A 19980-nucleotide genomic window follows, 5' to 3' on the forward strand; every position below is an offset into this window, starting at 1 on the left:
TATTGAATTATTATATACAAGAATTTAATTTTTCTAATTAGAGTACTATACTATGAATGAATTATAATGTATATGTTAACAATTATATAATTATAAATTAATTTATTATTATTTTAAAACATTTAATTTAATGCTTTTTAGTAATTAGTTAATTACTATCGCTTCGCATTATATAATTCCCAAAAAAATTAAAATGAAAATAAACTTTATAATTTACACAGAATTATTTTTTACACTTATATTCAAAAATCTTAATTGAGACTAATTTTACTTTATAGAATTCAAGTATTACTCGTATGAAGTGATTTAATCATTATCTTTATAAGAAGCTATCGTCAAAAGATGATTATTCATTTTTAGTATTTACAAAGTATACAGATTATATAAAGTGGCTTTAAGAACGTATAGGGCATTTAGTGTAGTATGTATTGAGAATGTGCTTATATTTTAACATGTAAATTTCATAAAAGTAGTACTCGAAAGAATTAGTACTTGAAAGACGAAAAACTGTAATAATCTGTTTAATAATAGACTAAAGCAGATTCTTTTGAAAATAGAAAGTATTTTAGAAGTGATAATGAAAATAGAATAAATTTGAAATTTTTTTTCTCGAAAAACTTTAAACAATTTCAAAGAAACTATTCAAAAATCTTTTGAAAAATCATATATTTATAAAGCATTCATATATTTTATGGAAAATTTATTATAAAAATATCGGTGAAATTTTTCAATAACATTTTTGACAATTAAAAAATAACCTCTTGGTAAACTTTTCAAAAATTAAAAAGAATTAGTGAAATCTTTGAAAAAATTTAAAAAAAAATAGAGAAGACTGAAAATATAAAAATTTATAAATACAAATATTATAATATGAAAACATATAAATTATAAATACAAAAATATAAAAATTTCATATTTATACAAAATTAAGAAAAAAATATTTCAAGTAAAGAAACTTTTAAAAATAATCTAATTTATCCAAATTAATCTATTGCAAATATTACCTAGCAATATATAGAAATGTTTTGTTTTGACAAAAACTTTTAACAACAAAATTTAAAATAACTGATATATTATTATTTTTAATGTGAAAAATAAATATAGATTAAGATTAGAGAATATCGAATACATTTATATATTTTAATAGAAATTTATTTAGGCCAGCTATAAAGCAAAACTTGCTTGTAATCAATCGAAGAGTCAATTGAGAAACCTAGGTCAACATGCTTCATAGTTCTTCAATCTTGTATATAAAATCAAACAAATTTCTATATATATATATATTTCTATATATTTCTATATATACATATAACTTATAATATAATAACTTTAATCAAATGATATATTTGATAATAATTCAATAACTATTGAAATAATAAATAATTTTAATTTATTTCAAATATTTAATTATCTTTTTATTTCAATTATTTCTAATTACAATTTTTTTCATAAATAAAAAATTCTAATTATTAAAATAATATAAAACAATTATAAAAATAATTTATGTTAAAAAAATTATATTCAATTAATTATCAAAATATAATAAAGTTATATAATAAAATTAATTATATATATATTATAAAAATATTATAAAAATAATCATAATTTATTTTCAGATAAAAATTTTTAAATATTCTTAAATAATAGATATAAAAAAATTTATAAATTTGATTTATAAATAATAATAAATTTGAAGACGAAATGGAGAAACACAAGTAACTTTTGACAATTTAAAATGCAATAAAATGCAAAAATGCGAATTCTTTCATATAAGAATGTTAGCACGTTAGCTTACAAAGCAATAAAATTGTAATATCATCGACTACATAAATCAATAATTTGTATAAAATGAAGTGCATAGTTATCATAATCATAAATATCGCATATATCATTTAGTTCATCATTCATCAGTGAGAAATATGAATTGAAATGAAAATTACACGAAATAAAATCATATATATAATATATTAATATTAATATTTTTTTGAAAAATATGTTCATAAAATGTATAATAAGATATTTTTAAAAAATTAATTTATTCTATTTTGAAAATTATACATTTTATTAACCTATACTATATATTTATTTCATAAAAAAGAAAAAAAATTAATTTGTATAATAATTCTTTATTTATTTATATTCTTATATCTATTCTTATATTTATTTATTTATATTATTTATATTCATATAATATAAATAATATCTCGCAAGATAATTTTCTGATTTATAAATCTTTTATTAATCCAATTAAATTCGTTATTCATGAATTTTTAAAATTTCTACAGAATTTATCACGAATTTCTATTTCTAGAAAATCATCGAAATAATCCTAGAATAATCTCGTGATCAATGCTTTCATTCACGAGATCGTTGAATCAAGATTAAAAGGAATAAGATTTTTTTGAAACTTTTCCGAATTCTACTTTTTATGATCTTACATTATTCTATCGCAATTCTCAGATGTTTAAATTACATCAGATGAGAGCATGATTGCTACAATTCACAGAGAATCTGCAAGGTGACGAAATTTTTATTTTTGAATAAAGAAACATTCTTCAGATTAAACAAAGATAAATGAAAAATTTTAAAAAGAAAATTGATAAACCTTAGTTATCTTGAGTGATTTGAAATATGATTATTTAATCAATTGTGTCAATTTTTATTTCGAAATTGTAATTTTTTTATTTAATTGATTGATTTATAAAATAATTAATAATTTATTATATTATTATAAAAAAATAATTTTTTCTTTTTTTACATTAATGATTAATTATTAATTATTTTTTTATATTATTTTATATATTCTAGATTATATATTATTTCATCATATATATACTATTCACAACAATATTTATTATTTTTTTTTTTCTATAAAAATTTATTAAAAAATGAAAGACATATTAAAATATAAAATAAAATATAAAATAAAATCGTATAACTTTTCGATAATAAATTATTATTAATTTTACTTATTCATTTCCAATTTTTCATTATATTTTCATTATAAACTTAATATTTTTAACACTGTTTTTTTATACATTAATTCAATAAAATCTTTATTTTATTAATCATTTTAATTAATTTTATTTAATCATTGTTCTTATTATCTAATTAATATTTAAATATCTATGAACTAAAAATGGATATACACTATTTCACAAAATAATATTTTTAGCAAATATTTTCTATATTTTGAAAAAGAATTTATTGATTTATATTAAAAACGAAAATCAAATTTTTCATTACTAAGAAATAGTAATTTAATTACTTCATTATTTTATCTTTCTTTTTTTAATTTTTAGAAATACAAAAATAATATAAAAATTTTTAGAATAGAATATAGAATAATTTTTAGAATAATTCATTAAAAATGATAATTCATTAATAATTATAATATTTGTATTTTATTAATTATTTTGTTTAAAAATTGGGAATATAAATAGAAATCATGATTTTCTACACAAATGAATTAAATTTATTAAAAAAAAATTATTCAAAAATAAAGATAATAAAAATGAATTAACAAAGAAAAAATCCAATTAATGATAGAGACAATATTAACAAGATTTTTATGATTCCTTGATCTTACGATGTTTAATGTTAAGAATTTAATGTTAAAAAAGAAGAAATTTATATATATATATAACATATGTTTCTGCTTCTTTGAACATTTCAATTTAATACATATTGGAATTGAAAACTTCCTAATTTTTTTTTAATATTTAACTATGTTTCTAAATATTAAAGAAATAAATAATCAATGCTGTATTTGTTAAAAATCACAAAAAGTTTAATCAAATTGAGGATCCTATAAACGTTGAAAAGAAAACTTGAGATTAAAAAACAAAAAAATAGAAAAATTATAATCTTGATATGTCTTTAAATGACTATCAAAATTGCAAATGATCATGTCCATATTATTTCAGTATTCAGGATCTTCGAAATGATTCAATTCCACTCTAGTAAGCAGAAAAGTCGCTTAAGAAAGTATGCCAAGTAGAAAAAGATTAATTATATATTATAGAACGAAATAAATACAAGATCGAAAATATCAGGGAAAAATTTCGATATTTTAATCGAGCGAGAGAAAAAGATAAAAAAAAATGTTAGTTACTTCTTTTTGAATTTGAACTAATTTTTTTAAGAATATAATATTGAAGTTATACATATATGTTATGTGCGATATAGAAAATCAATGATCTTTAATCAATGATCTCAAATATTTAAAGTTTAAATTTAATTTTAAAAAATAAATAAAAAAGATTTATAATTTTAATATATTATTATGCATTACTTCTTTTTTTAAATTATAGTTAATTATAGTTAATTATAGTTAATATAGTTTTTTTAAAATATATTTAAGAAACTGGAATCAATCTTCCGATATAATTTACATAATTTTTTAACTTATAAGTTCATTTAAGAAAGAACATTTTAATTATATAAATTATATTATTCATGATAATATTAAATTATTACATAATAACAATATAATATTATTCAAATTATTATTATTACAAGAATTACAATAATACTAAAAAATTAAAATAATAAGAAAAATATTATTATAATAATATTATAATGATGAATATAATATATAATAATACCTAAATTAACTTTTATACATATATATAAAAATAAAATGATATGATATCTAATTTAGAATTTAACTTTGAATATTTGTATAAATATTATATAATATTTATAATATAATTGTAATATATGTGTAATATAATATAATGTTTGATATTATATAGACATTATATTTTTATATTGTATTAATATAATTTATATCGCATATAGAATACTATATTGCATAATTTTTACAAATATTTTTACATTAAACTTGCAATAGTTATAAAATTATAACTATGCATCAATATCAATTGTATTGATATTCATTGAAAAAATGAATTTATAATTTGTATAAAAAAATTCATTTTCATTATTTAATATTATTCTTATATTATATATTATTCTTAATTATACATTGAAATTTTAATGAAGTAATCTATTTTATATTTATATTCTTCGATTATAATTAAAAGATTTTAATTATCATCTTAATCTTATTTATTTAGAACATAGAATAGAAATGCAAATTCAATAATATAATAAACAACTCCAATTATTCATTATCAGAAATATTTTTTTAAAAATAAAATTGAATTAATATATAATAAAATGCAATTCTAATAAAAAAATTATTCCAAAAAATCAATTGAAAAATTTTACAAATTTTTGTACAATGCTTTTGTATAATGTTTTATTCAAATATCATTTTTTAATTTCTTTCCTTATTTTTGTTTTCAAATTTTTTCTTTTTTTCATTATCATGTTAGAAAAATTTATTTTCCAGATTTTTTATTTAAACTATGAGCTGGATGATCGCAAGACCTCGAAACAATAAGTGAATGGAATGTCTTAACATATAGCACATCACTACCATCGACAATATAGTAAAACGAACCATGAAGCACTATTTTGAAGTTATTTGCTTTTGCATGCTTGAAATTTATTGGAATGATCAACACAAATTGCAACAGAAAATAAAAAAAAAATCAAATACATAATAATATCATCAATTTGATGATATATGAAAAACATGGACATTTTTTTTCTTTGTTTTATCTGATTTGATAAATTATATACGTATTTTATGAAAAGAAAATGAATGAATTTTTAACAGAATTTGCAAAAAAAAAATTATAATTATTGTAAATTCATGAAAATAAATCAATGATGTAATATAAATATTAAAGTAAATAAATATAATAAATAATAAATTATAATTTTAAAATAATATACAAATATAATGTAAATTTTAAATAATATTATATTGTAAGAAATTAAAAGATATTTTCAAATTTCAAACTTTTTAAGAAGAAAAAATATATATTTTAAAAAATAAAAAATTTCAATTTTGAAAATTTATTTTTAAAAATTATTATAATTGGAAAAGTTTAAAAAATTACCATTAATTTCAAAAATTAGAAATTATCATAACTAATAGATAATAAAAGATTTATATATAAAGAAATTAGCTTTTTAAAATTTGAATGTAATTTAATAACAATAAAGAAAAAGTTTTATATTAGCAATTTAAATAATTTTTTGTAATTTTAATTAATATTAAAATATGTATTTATTCATGATATATTATATTATTAAAATATTATAAGAAACACAAAAGAAGAATGGAAACCAATTTTTTTTTCCTAGGATCATCTAAATATAATCAATTATTTTTTTTTCTTCCTTTTCTCATCAAGAAACAAATAACACTGCAAGTTGATTCGATGAAATTTGAAACCTATTTTGCGCAGTGAAAATATATTACCAGTGAAAAAAAAATATAAACTTTATCAGCATTTTTTTTTTTTTGCAAGGACAAGATCAATAATAATAGAATATTTGCTTAAAAGCTGTATTCTGAATTTCAATAACTTTTAATATTAATACAATGGAATCTTTTTGGATGAAAAGAAATCTATTTTAAGAGAAATATATTTCTCTTGCTTTTAATTAATCTCTACTAAATTCTTCATTAAATAAAATTTCTATTTCACTAATATTTTCTCAAAATTTAAATATATTTTTGAAAAATTTATAATTAAAAAAAAAGATATTTGATATTTAACATGTTTAATATTATTAATAATTATCATTTAAAGATAATATGTATAATATATATATATATATATATATATATATATATATATATATATATATATATAGTATATAATATCTTTAAATGATAATATATATATAAAATCACAAAATCTTATCAAAACGCGTATCAATAAATCACAGCAATAAATTATCTATCATTGTTATATATATAAATAATAAATTATATATATATATAATAATAAATTATGAAAATTCATCAATCGTAGATAATTAATTTCTAATGAAATACGAATAAATTACCTATAAATAAAATTAAGCAAAACATATAACATATAACATTTTTTCAATTAAAAATTAATTTTTACAAAAATCAAATTTGGAAATTGATTAAATATATGAGCAATTAATTATTTTTTAATTATATAGTTTCAATTTTGATTTTGTAAAAAAAAAAAATTATTTTCTTTTCTTATTTATTTTCTTACATAGAATAATTTTATGTGGACAATTTATAATCAACAATTAAATTTACTTGTATTTAAAAAATATTTAAACTTGATTCAAAAACCTTAAATAAAAATGAAATTTTATTTTTTTTTTCAATTCTTATCAACCGTGGTAAATCAATAAATATTTATATATTTTTTATAAGTATACATATAATTGTAATATTGTAATAATATATATATATATTATATATATATTATATATACATATTATTACAAATTGTTATTATTCTTTGACTCTTTAAGAAGTGTATCTTTAATTTCTTTTTACAAAAATCTTTTGTATTTTTATCTTTCATTTTCATTTTCATAATTCATTTGAATGTATGCAATCAAAAATTCCTTATATCTTCAAATAAATCAATTTTTTTCAAAAATTTATTCATTAATTATTTAACTAATTATAAAAACTTATCATTGTTCACAAAAATTTTCTAACAATAATCCATAATTTATTTCGAATATCCAATAAAAAATTTTTTATCTATTTGCAATAAATAAATTAACTTTCAAATTCTTTAAATTCTCTAAATTCTTCACGTATTTGAAAATAAACAAAATTCCTCTTTTATAAAAATCTTCCTATTCCTATTCTCACTTTTCAATGATAATCCATAATTCACACTTCGAATGCATCCAACAAAAGTTCCTCTTCCATTCAATTTAAAAAAAATCAACTTTCTTTGAAATCATTCATCTACTGTTTATCGAATTTATTTATAAAAAATTATTATTCTTCGACATTAACACGAGCTGAATAATAACTTACTGATATCAATTATTGTATTCACCTTAATAGATCCTTGAATATGACATATATCACCGGAGTTCCGTGAAAAATTTGTCTTTCTAAGATGACTTTCTAGACTGAAGATGTGATCCGAGCTGATGGGAAGTTCACTACGAAATACGGAGATGCAAGAGCGTGTGTACTACTTATCAACTCTACGACGACCCATAAAACCGCGTCGACGAAATCCCCCACACGATTCCTTAGTTATTCGAGTAGTCTGGATTGGAATGAAATGTGAAAAATATCAAAAAGAATAATGACATTAGAAATAATGCTACTTAATATTCATGATTAAAATAAGCTTTGAAGATATTATTTTTATTATTTTTTACAATTATAAAGATATCTTTTCTCCTTCATTTTTTATTTGAACGAAAGCAAAATGTTTTATTTTATCCATTTATTGTAGAAATAAGTGATTCCAAAACTTCAAAATTTTTAAAATTTCAAATTTTCGGATTTTCAAATGTTTTTATTTTTATACAGCAAAGAAAGATAATAAAAATATAATTAAAAAAATATAATGTATTATACAATTAATTATTTAATTGTTTAATTATTAATAATTATTTAATTATTATAGATTTAATCCTTCGTATACATAATTTCAGAATAACATATAGAGATCGGAAACGATAAATATTTAATTTATTTCTAAAACTTTTCTTTAAATTTAATTCTATTATAAAGGATATTGCATCATAATTATTATTTTCTAAAATAGTTAAAAAATAACGAATAAAATTGAATTAATAACCATATAAATATATTTTTGGCTATCCAATGTACAAAATAAACATACAAAAACAGGAAAGGAAAAATATTTAGAAAAATATTTAAAAAAATATATTAATAATTGTGATATTTTATAAATATAATATTTTTTCTACAAAATAAGAGTAAGAGAGATATCATTTTATGACTTTGTTATTTTTTAAAATTTTTATTTTATTTTTATATTTATTTATTAGAGAAATTTAATTGTTTTTGTATTTTATAACATATAATTATAATTTTTATGATTATTTAATTTTGTATATAATTGTAAAAAGAAAATAAATCGTTTAAATTAATAAAAAATTAGCTTCTTTATGAATTTATCATATTAATATTAAACAGAATTTATAATTTTCATACGTTTTGTTTCAAAATAACTTATTCGTATTAAGTTTTTGTATTTAAAATTTTTATAAAATTTATGTACATATATATATATTTTTACACAGTTTTTAATTTTATAATTTTTTTAAAAATCAATTTATTATGTAAATAAATAATTAGGAGTAGAAAAAAAAGATTTGATTTTTATAATAACATTTCTGGCGAATTAATTTATATTTATATTTTTGCGTGCATAATTAATGCATATTTTGTAATCATAAAATCATTAAAACCAAAAATGATATACATAAGAAGATTTCTAATTTAAATAAATTGATTTTACTAAAAGGAAAACTATAAATAATGTTTTAATGTAATAAATGAAGATGTATCGTAATATAATGGAATTTAAGAGAATATAATTCGTTAAAACTTATTAAATTTTCTTTTCTATTAATATTTTTTCCAACAATCCGATAAAAATATCGATATAATTTTTTGTCAAAATTAAGATATCTTTTTTTGACGGTTATCTAGCTGATTAATTAATTTGCAAAAAATGAAATTTATTTATATCATTTTTTAAAAAAGCAAGATTATATTTTTAAGAAATCAATTTTTTATAACTGGATATTTGAATTAATACTTTTGAATACATAAAGTACTAGAAATTATTGCTCTATATGTTTATTTATTATAATTATTGAATTGATTTTAATATTAATTATTTAATTAAAATACATATTAAAATATTTAGTTAGTACATATATAGATTTTATTTATTTAATGCATAGTTTTTTGTATAATAAATAATAAATTAAATAATAGTAAAATTTAAATTTAAAAAAAAAATTTGAATAATTCAGACAACAAATAAATTAACAGAATATATAAATAGTAATTTTTTATTAGATTTAATATTTAGTAATTAATTATTTAATTAATATATTAGAAATTATTTTCTGTTAAGAAATTACATATTTTTTTCTCCTTTAATAAATTTATAATTTTTCTTTAGTATATACCGTTTTTTTTTTACAGTCAATTTATTGCATAAAATTGATCAAAATTTATTACTTTGATACTTTTATAATTTATAATATATTTGAATTTTCTCATAAATTAATACATTTTTTTCATATAATGTTCAGGTAATAAATCAATAGATTTAATATTGGATATATATATAAAATATCATAAATGTATATAAAATTTATAATATTGCAATATAATATATTATAAGTAATTAATATTAATATTAATATTATAATTAATATTATAAGTATTAAAAATGAAAATTTTATTGATTTATTATATGTTAGAAATAAAAAAATCTGTTAATTAATTTATTAATATTATTACAAAACAATGTTACAAAATAATCATTATAAAACAAACAAAAAGAATGTTCTTTTTTTTAATTTATGAAAATATTCCAATATATATTCCGAAATATAATGATCAAATGAGATTTATGCAGTTACATGATCAGTTTTATATAATAATGATTATGAATAAAATTATATGATTGTAAAAAAATACATAATAAATGAGATCACATGTATTTATTTTTATACTTTTATTATATTGTATTTATTATATATTTTTTATTCATTCCATAATCATTATTACAAAACTGATCATGCAATTGCACAAGTCTCTTTTGATTATTTATATTTCTAATATATCGGAATTATTCATTCAATAAATAAAGAATAAAGATAAAAAAAATAATAAAATCCATAAGAAAAAAAATATAGAATATTATTAATAAAAAATAATTATTAACATGTTAAACTATCTCAAAATATATTATATATAAAACAAATGCAATATTTTTTCAGAATTATTATTTATAAACAAAAAAAATTTCACAAAATAAAAATTAAATAGAATGGAGAATGGAGTATATTTTAATGTTATTTTTTTTTCGTAAATAAATGAGTAAGGCTCAATTTTATTTTTTAAATGAAGTTATATAAGTTTTTTAAATCATATATCAATGTAGCTCGATATTCTCTATATTTGTAAATGCCTAAAAAATATTAATTTAAAAAATAATTTTTGAATTTTATATTTTTTTTTATAAATCTTATTGCATGAAAATCTTATTGCATGCAAAAAAAATTAACAGATGAATGTCATTTTCTGTGTTTCTTGTTTCCCATATAATAAGTTTTAAAAAATTCAAATTCAAATATCTTTTAAATTAATAATTATAATTTAATATTTCTTTTATCGAAGAGCATTGATTGATATATGAGATGAGATATCCTGTCATTAATACATCATAATAATTGAATATTAATTCAAATAAATAAATAATTCAAATATCAGAATTAATATCTAATTAATTTCTATAAATTGAATTTATTTATTTTTATTTGATTTTGAATTTCTATTAAGTTAAATGAATTTCAATTTTATATTCACTCTATGTAAAATATTGTAATAAATATAAAATAATATATAAAATAAAATTTTATTTATATTTATTCATATTAACAATTAATTTTTTGCATTTACAAGTCTATTACATCGTCTATTACATATTGACAATATCAAATATACTATTCCAAATATCTCTTAGTGCATTTCGTGTATTATCTGTTAATTTTTGTATACAGCATAATGAATAAAATATTACATTATACAAATATTTCTTAATTGAAATCTTTTGTTTCCGAAGGGAAAAACTTTATTTTCAACCACTCATTGGTGTAAAAAAAGTAAACTTCCATATCTCTTGCCTCATTCTCACACTTGCGGTCTTTAAACAGACAAATGTCGAGATACCCAAATGGAAAGGGTACAAAAAGGCGTCAAGTATGACATTCATATCGTCGCGAAACGCATAAAGAAAATTCTTTGGAGACACGTTCAAGGCAAAGAGTTCATTGAAAAAGAAAAAAAAATCACCTTGTTAACTTGCCAATTTGCATGCTCCATTCGGAATAGTTATATGAATGCAACACTATTCGACAGTATTAAATCAATTCGACGATGATAAATAAAGCAATCACACAAAGAGCTTTTACTTCGTTAGGCTAAATTTCTTATTTAAATTCATTCCGCAAAGAAATGATTCATTGTGAAAAAAGAAAAGAAGAGAGAGAGAGAGAGAGAGAGAGAGAGAGAATTTTCATTGACAAATTTTTTCTTGATCATTTTTGACATTTAGTGTGAGATATTTATACAAATTTATATTTATTTATATTTATAAGTTTAACGAATATTTATTAAAATATAAATAAAGTGATTCTGAAACGATTCTGTAAAATATATCAATATCAATATTTATAAAGTTGAGATATTAAAGATATGTTCGTTTTAAATATTTTTTGATATAGAAGAAATAGAAGAGTCTTTTATTTTGAATTTCTTTTCTAGTACAAAAAGTTTTTAGAAAACACAATTATATAAATTATTTAGATAATAAATAGATTTAACTTATTGTATTTGTAAAAATATGACAATTAAAATTTTGTGAAAATATTTCTATATTAAAGAATTTCTATATTATCTTATAACAAATTTCTATAAACTGATTCTATTTCTAATTAAAAATTAATCTTTCAAAATGCTATGTAATTTTAAAATTACATATCTCTATATTTGTTAAAATAACTTTATTTTTATATCATTCCTTTGAATTATTTTTCCTTAGACTTCTTTAGATATTTCTATTTAGACTATAAGTAATATCAATAATTTTTTATCTCTTATATCAAAACATCTATTTATTGAACAAATTTTCAAGACACAAAAATATAATTTTTTTAGACATAAAAATAAATTAAAATTATAAAAAAATAGACATAACAATTAAAAATATTTAAACATTTACATCATCGATGTTACATATTGACAACGTTTCAATAAAAAAAATAACATTATAACAATATATATATAATGAAAATAAAATACTACTAAATAATAGCATTAAAAAATGTTAAATATATCGAATTAATATTATAAAACTATAAATATAAAACATTGAAATTTTATTAGAATATTTTATCATATTTGCCAAGTTTGCCACATTTTTTTGAAAAAATGAAATTGCTCTCAAATTTTTCATAAATTTTTTTACAAATTCATAGAAGGCTTAATAAATAAAATTAAAACTACAAATTTATTAATATTCTATTCCATCTTCTTATATCTAAATCTTTTTTAAAGAAAGGTATTATAAAATAGATATTACAATAAATATATTATAATATCATGTAATAATGTAATTGTAATATCAATAAGTATATCATGTAATTTTTATTAATAGAAAATACAAATTATTCAACGAAATTCTATTCTAGAAATATTTTCCTTCAAGTTTTTCACAAATTTCTCTAAGTCCGTCAAAAAAATAAATCATTCAAATATTAAAACAACGAAATATCTCACATAAGTTTTAAAAAAAGAAAACACGAAAACATCATTGATATTTAGTTTAACAATATTTTCTAAATAACTGTAAATATGTAAAAAGCGAACATACACATTTTGCCAATATAAATATGAAATTCTCTAAATAAGAACATGTAATCATCAAATCGTAAGTTTCTTAAAAACAAATGTACCACTTAGCTTCATCTGCTTTTCTTTATATTAACCCAATTTGATATGTTTTTTCGCTGATCCGTTTCCGCTGATTCCAAGAATTTCCAGAGATGTAAATTTTTACGTGCAAAACATGCGTACCATAACAAAGAACACTAAATATTGAGAACGAACTATTGAAGAGAACTAAATTTTTTTTTTTTTTAGAACAAAAAAAAAATTGTTGCTTATAACAACATTTTTATTATATGAAATTTATTTTTAAATTTTTATGTGGCATAGTGTCAATTATCAGTTTGAATAAGTATTATTATTAATAATAGATCATAATTTATATTCTTTAATAAAATATTGTATTGTGTTAAAGCTATAAAATTATAAAAAAAAAGTTTGAAAAATCATAATTTGAAATAATAATAAAAGACGAATGTTAGATGAAAAAAAGATAGAATTGTTTAGTTTCTTTTGAACTATCATGTTATTATTAAATATAGAAAGATTGTAGATTTGAATAAATTAATTTGAATTTTTATAAAAGAACAATATTAGAATCATATTTTACTTAAATTTTTTATTTTCTTTTTGTTATATAATTTTGATATATATAAATACACATTCTTAATTTTTGTTCTTATTCGATTAAATCTAACTTCTATGGAAAGTATGAAAAATTTCAAAATTTTCAAAAATTTTTAACAATTTTTATAATTAATGCATGGATTAATTGTTTATTATTTTAAGATAAATTTATGTAAAAATTAAAAATGATCAAAAGGTTAGAAAATTATTATATTATTAATAAAATTATTATAAATTTTTTAGAAAATTGCAAATCAGAAATATATTGCAATTTCCGTCGGACATCCGACCTAAAATCTTTATATATTTAAAAATGTAAATATTATTTATGCAATGTTTGAATAATTGATAAAGTACACTTGATTCTAATCAATGACTATGTAAATTGAGACAAAATAATATAATGCAATCATTCATGTTCTGGTTTTTATTAGCTGTATCTATAAATATATCTAATTTATATAGTATTCATATGATAATGACATAGAATTAAGATTTATTTCATTATATCATTATGTTTAATTAATTATTTATCAATATTTAACAAAGAAAATTAGAGAATTATATTTCGTTAAAAATATAATTTTTAAAAAACATTGACGAAATATTTTAATATTCATTTCCGAAATTAATGAATCGTTCAAAATAGCAAATAAGTAAAATGAAAAAAAAAAGGAAATAAAAAAAATAGAATAAAAAATATATAGAATAAAAATATAATATATATATAAGTATACATAATATAATATAATAAATAAATATGATAAATAAATATAATAAATATAATAAATATAATAAATATATATAAAAGAAAAAAATAAAAATTAAATAAAAAATATAACATGTACAAAATTAAATACAATTTAATCTAAGGATTAAAACACAAAATAATAATATATTTTAGCAAAAAGGAAAAAGAATATAGTTAGAAAGAGAATCTAAAGAAAGACCGTTAAAATCAAAACGAGAAAGAACATATACCGTTCAACCATATTTCGAAGTGCCATAAATTCATTGCTATATATTCTTGATTTTTATCGCCAATTGGTGCAATGTAAAAATTGTTATTTACTTCTTCAAAACTTCACATACATTTTAAATAAAAAAGTTTGTCATACATAAAGTACATTAAATATTAGTTAATATTGAGAATGAATGAAGATTGCGATTTCTAGTTAGAATATTAATATTTCAAATAATTAACAATAGTTCCATCATCGAAATTTAAAAATTTAATAATAATATCATAATAACGTAATTTCATTGTATAATTTTTAAAGAAATTTATTCTACGTTGATAAACAAATTTTATTACGTAAATTTTATTTATAAATAAATAATAAACATATAATATATATATATTATATATATATATATATATATATATATATATATATTATATATTATATTATAAACATATAATATAATATATAAATATGCACAAGATGAATAAATATGAACATTTAAAAAAATAATAAAAAAAAAATTATTTCTCATATAAAAAATATTTTAGTTGTATGGTAAAAGAAACATAATTCTATTATTATTATTATTTCTTTTTATATATATATATATATATATATATATATATATATATATATAGATATATAGAAGACATATGAAAATAATTAATTAAAGAAATTAATATATAAATAGAATCATATATTTTTTAATATAGCAACCAATATAGATAATTATTTTTTATAAAAAAAACTACTTAGTTGTTTATAACAAAAAAATGGTTAATTTTAAAGATATTTTAACTTGTATTTTATAAAATTTATCATATTTACAAAAGACAAAGATACTCTTATTGTTTTTTAATACAATAAATTTTACAAAATTCAAATTATTTCTTAAAGTAATTTTTATCATAAATAATTTAAGATTTATATGAAATAACTAATAATTAAGTTTTATATGAATGTAATAAAAAATATAGAAGATTTTAATATATTTATGAAATATCTTTGGCACCTCGATTCTAAAAACATAGACAATAAAATTAATGTATTTGAACAATTTCAAATTTAATTTACTCAAAAAGGAAGTTTCGCGTGATTTTACTATTGGTGATTTTCATTTTAGTTTAAACTACAGAATCTTTCTCTCATTTGTGCTATTCATACCAAGTTTATATATATATAATTTATATGTTTTTATATATTTATATATTTTATATATATAATATTTATAATAATATATATATAATATAATAATAAAATAAGTATATATATATATATATATTTTGTTACACACACACAAAATATCTTTTATTTATAGTAGAGATTCCGACATTTACAATGCCAATCATTGAAATTTAATATGAAATTATATATAATATGAAATCAATATACACACATCATTGGCTACCTAACAATGATACTGTAAATGATATTACAAAAATATTTATATAAATAATATCTGCAAAAACAGCATTTAACATATTATTTATTATAGTATATAATATAATTTATTTCAATATATAATGCTAAAGGGTTTTTTATTAATATTTTAAAAAATAGTAATTGACTGAAAAATAATAAACTGAATCTAAAATTTTATATTTGGAATTTATTTCTTTTTTTTTTATTATTTCAAATTTTGCGTCAATTTTTTAAAACTTATTAATCAATATTTTTCAAAACTTTATTCAAGTTATGCAATGCATTTCATTTAATGCAGCAAATTTCAATTGCTTATAATTTAAAAATTAAGTTTTTAATCGATATTAACTTTTATATTTATTTTGGTTTCTAGAATCGATTTTGCAAATATAATAATATTTTATATATCTAGAAATTATTTTACTTATGTTATTTCATAGTAATTTTTTTATATTATTTATTTTAGAATATTTCGTAGAATTTTTAATTAAATGTCTATCTAAATTTTTTCAATCGGTGTCCGAATATTTAGCTAGTTTTCCGCATTTCTAGGTCATTTTGGCATTAGGTCAAGGATATATCTTTACCTCTCAATTTGAAATGATACTTTCTTTTTCCCATATTTACAGTTACTTCTTGATAAGAAATTTCATCTTGAAGTAATTTCAATCATTTAAATTAACTAATTATTTAAAAAACAAAACATAAACACAGTTAATTGTAGATTGGATGAAAATGAAAAAAAAAAGTTGTAATAAATTCTAGCTATGGACTTTCATTTTTTTTTACAACATAGAATTCATTTCTTTATTAATTGTTAAGAAACTATTAATCAGAAAATTGTTTTCTTAAAAATATTAAATAAAAATATTAAATAATTTCTATTCTTGAAAAAGAATTCAGACTTAAAGATAACAGATTTATCTTTTATTGACGAAAAGTCAAGTTCTACAATTGAAGTCATCTCTTATTTTCTTTCTTATCTCTGATAGTTTACTTTATGATTGTCTTATGTATTTTCGCATTATGTACTTTTACAAATTAATATTTTCCTTTCAATTATGATAATGGTAAATACCATTTAAATTAATTGATTGCGCGAAAATAATAATAAAAATTGCTAAATAGCATGCTTCATACAGTATATTCCAGATATACTTTTCTACGAGAAATTTCTTTAAATAATCAGTAAAAAATGTATAAATAATCATTATACAAAGTTGCAATGATAAAACGATCAATATTCTGATGATAAACTGATTTGAATAATTTTAATTTCTTGAATATATATTTTATATATAATTATTTTTAATTTATATTTTTCAAATATCTTTTATCTCGTTAAAAACATACATATATATTTTAAATAAAATTATATATAAATATAATATAAATAAATATAAGTAAAAATAATTATGGAAATAAATTATGAATATTTTATTTAAATAATTATTCATATATAATATATAAAAATTTTATTCTATTTATTATTTACTCTTTTTTTAGATTTTAGATTTTAGGTTTTATTTGAATAACAATATACTTGAAATATAAATTTTTATTCCAAAATACAGATTTGATAATATTGATAGTTGGTTTATTTTTACGATATTATTTATTATATATTTTGATATTCTATTTTATTTGTATTATTCTTTGATATTCTACTATTCTTTCTTAAATTCATTCTTTTTATCTCATTCTATATTTCTGTCTTGATTCATTTAATAGCAATTAAATTTATTTATAATTTAATAAATAAAATTCAACATTTTATATTTTATATTATTATTGCATATATATAAAATCCTATTCCATGAATGGATATTAATATTCTATACATGTTAATATTATGTGTAATATCTAAAAAAAATCAAAATTCAAAATTAATAATAATTATCATAATTATAATTTTTAATTACATGTAATATTTATGATTTAGTTTTTCTTCATTTCATTTATTTAAATTAGAATAAAAAATATCATATATACATTCGAAGATATAAATTATAATATATAAAAAACAATAAAAAAATCGATCTCAATTAAAGTTATAAGATCTACATTAAATAGAATGTCGATTTAAATTACAAAAAATTACATAACATCAATTTAAACTACAAATTTGATAGCATTTTGAATGATTATTTGTTTATTAATTTTAATTTATAAATGTTGAAATTATTGTTGAAATTACAAAATTATTATAAATATGTAATTATATAAAATAAATTACATTAAATTAAATCTTAATTTTGTATTTTTATTATAAAATACAAAATTAAATTAAAAATATACATTTGAAATACAATAATCAATCAAATTAACCAAACTTATTATTAAAATTTGTATAATGTGAATTCTAAAATTTTGCTAATAATAAGTTAAATTTTTTACAAAGTATGTCATTACATATTTTTATCATAAATAATATGTTAAAGAAGAATGCAATAAAAAATATTTTATAATCCTATTCTAATTTATATTTTTATTATAATCTATATATATTCTAATCAAAATAATCGTGTGTAATACTTTTTATATTTTATGTATTTTACAAAAATAAAACTGATTTTTAGTTCATTTTTAATGGAATATTGTATATTTATATCATATATATCAAGAAATATTCATGCATGAATTTCAAAATCCTTCAAATTAATAAATTATTAAGTTGCAGATGAAATGATTAAATTCTTAATAAAATTTTTAATATTTATACATTTACATGTTTTACGTTAATATTTCTTCATTGAAAATAATATTGATTAAATTTTGATTTATATATAACAATCTAATCTATTTTTTACATCAAAAAACAAAGTTACAAAATTAAAATTATTATAATTAAAATATTTTATGGATTATTATTATTAATATTATTAATAATATTAATAATAGTTACTATTAATAACTAATTTACTTTTTTATATTTATATTTGTTAATTTAATTTTTTTATATTAATGAAAAAATTTTTATTTTTTTAAATATAATATCAATTTTTGATACATTGTTAAATTTTAAAAAATATAAGAAAAATATTTAAATTCGATATTGAAGCGTAATTTTTTCAAAGCACAATTATTATTTTTATTATATTATAATACGATTTAAATAAACTAATTTAAAATAATTAGCATAATATATCAATATATTATATAAATGCAATATATTTAGTTATAACATAATTAAAGCGATAACATAATTTAAAAAAAAAATTGAATATTTAATTTCTTATGCTTTATATTTTATTTATACATTTCATTCAGGTTTTTCTTTTTATATTAAATTGTATAATGTATAATGTGTTATTATTTGTATTTATACTTTATTTTTTTCGAAAATTTTTTCAATTATAATTTAATAATATAATAGTGAAATTGTACTATAATAAAAAAGAAAAAAAAAAACTTCAATATA

General features: G+C 16.7%; 1 protein-coding gene across 4 annotated transcripts in view; it reads right to left on the bottom strand.

Moving 5' to 3' along the window:
- Positions 1 to 19980, bottom strand: part of LOC552417 (acyl-CoA Delta(11) desaturase) — a 33769-nt gene that overhangs the window by 11113 nt on the left and 2676 nt on the right. Inside the window, exon 1 of one of the 4 annotated variants that reach the window (XM_026440370.1) lies at positions 7931 to 8083. The exons of 1 other annotated variant lie outside the window; for it this stretch is intronic. The gene's annotated coding sequence lies outside the window, so the exon portion shown is untranslated. Of the gene's footprint in view, positions 1 to 7908; positions 8084 to 19980 lie in introns of those variants that run through there. 2 more of the 4 variants (XM_026440371.1, XM_026440372.1) reach the window with 2 other exon arrangements.

Source organism: Apis mellifera, linkage group LG4, assembly GCF_003254395.2.
Source record: "Apis mellifera strain DH4 linkage group LG4, Amel_HAv3.1, whole genome shotgun sequence".
Classification (NCBI taxonomy): Eukaryota; Metazoa; Arthropoda; class Insecta; order Hymenoptera; family Apidae; genus Apis; species Apis mellifera.